This window comes from Quercus lobata, chromosome 10 (genome assembly GCF_001633185.2).
Source record: "Quercus lobata isolate SW786 chromosome 10, ValleyOak3.0 Primary Assembly, whole genome shotgun sequence".
Lineage (NCBI taxonomy): Eukaryota > Viridiplantae > Streptophyta > Magnoliopsida > Fagales > Fagaceae > Quercus > Quercus lobata.
This window is the reverse complement of record NC_044913.1, coordinates 46,985,096-46,989,472: the sequence shown is the minus strand read 5'-3', so window position 1 is coordinate 46,989,472 and position 4,377 is coordinate 46,985,096.

The window sequence follows — 4,377 nt, the reverse complement described above, 5'->3', positions numbered from 1 at the left end:
TCTTTCCGAATAAGAAAGCCTGGTTTAGAAACATCGATGCGAGCTAATCGGGGACTTCTAGCCCTGATGGCTTGACTTAAGTCCATAAAAGCGCGAGAAATGGGCTTGTAGTTCAAGAGAAGATGAGCGGCACGCAATTGCTCGTCCTCACTCACAAAATTCTCGGACCTTAGGAGGAAGTTGAGGGCTTGGACGTTAACCAAACTTATCCTCGGAGTTGTTTGTTCTTTATCTGCAAAATACCCAAAGGGAGGGTTATGTTAGTCCGAGAAGGCAAATAATCAAAATCAAAACCGAAATAAGTGAGAGGAAAGCTCAAGACTAAGATCCCCTCCGAGGGATCTGACCCTATAGTGCCCTACCTGGTGTTCCCACCCTAACTGGGTAGTGAAAACTGTCGTGCCATGCTCCAGAGAAGATCAAAAGGTCATCCTTCAAGCCTTTGTTAGACTTGGGAAGGCAGGATATCAGTCTCACCTCGTCGGACCTAGATTTCAGGTAATACTACTCATTGAGGCAATGACATTCGTACAAGTGAACTACATCGTGCTATGAGAGGCCGAGGTTCATCAGTTCGTTTAGAGCATCTACCCACCCCATGATTCGGAACATGTTCGCAGTGCACTGGTGGAGGGCCAGCTTATGACCACGCAAATAATCCCTAGTTATCTTTCCCATAGGGATCGTCATTCCTCCTTCTATAAAAGCTATCATTGCAATGACGACCTGTCCCGTCCTTCTCTTGGTCCAGATCTAGTCCGAGGAGCAATATTCTAGACCTACTCCCGGTGGGATATGGTATTTGGTCCTGAAACCTTCCATACCAGCCAAAAAGTCTACCAGTTTCTCAAACTTACCCATCCTACTAACCCTAGGTGATACGAAGAAGGCTTACTTAAGAAAGGAAGCTGGGAAAGGCAACAGAGAGGAAAGTCTAAGAAATACGGGAAATGAGCACTTACGGGAGCAAAGATCCTAAACCTCTCGAGCTTGCGAAGAACTCGCCGGAATTCTTCAAGGGAATGGCTGTGGAGTTTTGAATGCTTTGCAAAAGGAAGTACTAGAGTGTTCTGGGATGTTTGAGTGCTTTTTCGAAAAATGGAAGTAATTCCCCTCAGAAGCCTTATATAGCGGGGAGAACTAAACGGGCTTACTCCCGCCCAAAGGATTGGGGAAATGTCAACCATTGATTAAGCGTCCCACCGTTGGATGCATGGGACATAAAGCCGTCAGACGCAATTATTAGCACCTCGTGGATTACGAAATGCCAGTAACAGTAATGAGGCACGTGAGGCTGTACCTCCACACGCGTGAGTCAAGGAGTTATAATAAGTGATCCCATAAGTATCAAAATCCTGCCTTTTCTCCTTGGATAAGAGGGAAAAACCCGAAATTTTGAGGGGCTATTGTAGGGGTAAAGGCCCAAGATCATACAAGGAGCCTTGGGTCCCGTATGAAAATTTGACCATAACTGAGGAGAAGGCATGGGTGACAAAAGGGCTCCCGGCCCAATTATTATGGGCCTGAAGACGTTTAGAAGGCGGTCCGAGGAGAAATGTCTCCTCAAACGTACCAAATATGGCTCAAACATGTACTTTGCCTGCTAGAAGGATCCACCCCTACGAGCATTAGTAAAAAAGAGGATTCCCACAAGCCCGTAAGAAGGAAGAAAGCGTAGTATGCCAAGGGAGAGGCTGCAACTGCCACATTAAATGCATGACAACTACTTTTATGGCCGCATTAATATGGAGAGGACTTGTGAATAGTGTTGCGTTGTCTACCACAACTCACAGAAAGAAGGGGGGATGTCGGATGGGACAGGCACTCAAGTGAAGGTCCAGATGATCAACAAATGAAAGGCCCTGATGACTTCAAGAGGTCTATATAAGGGAAGGGAGTCCCCATGAAGAAAAGGAGGAAGAAAAAAATGAAAAGGGGGAACTTAGAATAGAAGAACTGTGTAAGAACCATAGCCTTTGAACAGGGATTGATATACGTCCTCCACGTCTCCCCGATTGAACATCTGATGGACAAGAAGGGGATTTCCTTACTCTCAATTGTCGCAAGGCCTAATTTTGGTTAGTATACACTTCATTAAGGACTAGTTCTATAAGCCACTCTCTATAAATTCATTGTTTCGGGCTCCTTGGGCCAGAACCCCATACCTGTTGGGTCTAGGCCCTAAATTGAAGTCCCTACAATATTGATGGCTTAGATTTATTTTCAGAACTAATAGTTTTAAAAGAAGTTACGCAAATAGATGAAAATATTCCTATTAATGTACTTTATTATTTAAAAAGATTAGATTATTTTTCAAATGCATATATTGCTTATAGAATATTACTAACAATACCTGTTATGGTTGCATTTGCAGAAAGAAATTTTTCAAAATTAAAAATAATAAAATCTTATTTAAGGTCTACTATGTCACAAAAATAAAAATAAAAAAATAAGTGGATTAACTATATTGTCAATTGAAAAAGAAATGTTAGAGGAACTTAAATACAAAAACTTAATTAGTAATTTTGCATCTCAAAAAATTAGAAAAATAGATTTTAAATAAAAAATTAAATATATATTATTTGATTAATATTTAAATATAAAAAAATTCCACTCAAAATTTTCGTCCAAATCCCTCAAAATTGTTGAGCGGCCCTGCCCAAATTACATTCTTATTATCTCTGGATGTGAAATTAATAGCAATTTTAGTATTATCGCCACCTTAAAATTCAGAAGGATAAAACTCCAAGCAGACAAAACACAGCCGCGGCTTGACATGGATAAACCAAATCATGTGTGAATTATTTCTCAAAAAAATAAAAAATAAAAAATGTGTGAATTGGCTAACGACAAAAATATGAAAAGGAAAATAACAGAGAATCATTACAAAAAGATAAAAGAATAATTATTTGGAAGAAGATATATTATGAAGATGTGCGTACAGACCATGCATGATTGTCGGCCATGTTTTAAATGAAGTAATACACTCTTTACGCATTCAGGATGTACGTACAGACCATGCATGATTTTCCTTCCCCAAAAAATAGACTCTTTGTATTTTTTTTTTTTTTAGAAACTGACTCTTTGTAATTGATTATTCACATCCATGCAAAACTTTATGCCTATTTTAATGTAAAAACTTACTTTATATATATATATATATATATATATATATATCCATTTTTCAAAATTTTCTACATCAAATTATCTATTTTATGTTATCATTTATTAAAATATCAAATTTTCTTAATTTTTTAATTACTTCTCTTTAACTACCATTTACTCTCTTCTTTTATCCAAAGTTACTATAACAACTAGCAACTAAGTAAACATAGCAGTTGAATTGATGTTGTGTTCGTGGGGTTTGGATTCTGGAGATTTGAGCCTATATTTGAAATGACATTGAATAAATTATTTTAAATTTTTAGATTAAGTTCAAATCACTTCATGGACACCATTTTGTAAGAGCATTCATATCAAATATATTAAAAAATATAGCATTTAGCATCTTAAAGTATCTATTTTAACACTGTAATTTATAATCCACCAACATAAAAGATTTTATCTTTTTTACTATTTTATTAAAATATTATTTATTTATTATTTTTAATTCATTTTTATTCTCCACATCTCTTTCTCTCTCTTTCTATGTGTCTCTCTCTTCTCCAAGTTAAAACAACCAACCCACCCTTATCACCGTCAGCCACCACCCATTCAATGTCACCACCCCCACCACCCTCAAAATGAAAACATTGAAAGTGAACCCATTGTTAAAATATATATATATATATATATATTGGTTTTTTTATTATATTTTCGAAGAAGAATCATCTTGTTGAACTAATTTTAGATCCAAATTAATCAAACACACACCACAAGCAAGACTGATCAACTAAAAGCAAAGCAAAAAAATGGTATTTCCCAAAATCCAAAATTTTAAAATAATATTTTAAGCAAAATATAAAGGGCAAGCAAAATATAAAAACTATTTGCTTCATAATCTCAAAAAGTAAAAAACAAAAAAACAAAACAATCAAAACAAACAAAAATCACACTCTACAATCCAGTGAAGCCTCATGAGCCACAGTTTCACTTGATGACGATATTTCATAAAATAAAATTCAATCATTATCATTTTCATAGTGAATTCTTACAATTTTCATTTGCAATAAAAATTACTATGTTGTGAATCAAAATGAATAAAAAACCTCCAATAAAACCAACGAAATCTTCAAAATTGTGAATGATCCAAAGCCTTAAAAGTATTGTTGAGAAACAAACGAAATTACAAAAAATGAAATTAAGAAAATTATATATTATCTCCATAATTATTGGGTCTATTAGTCTATTCTTTTTTTTCTTTTTTTTTTAGAGCAT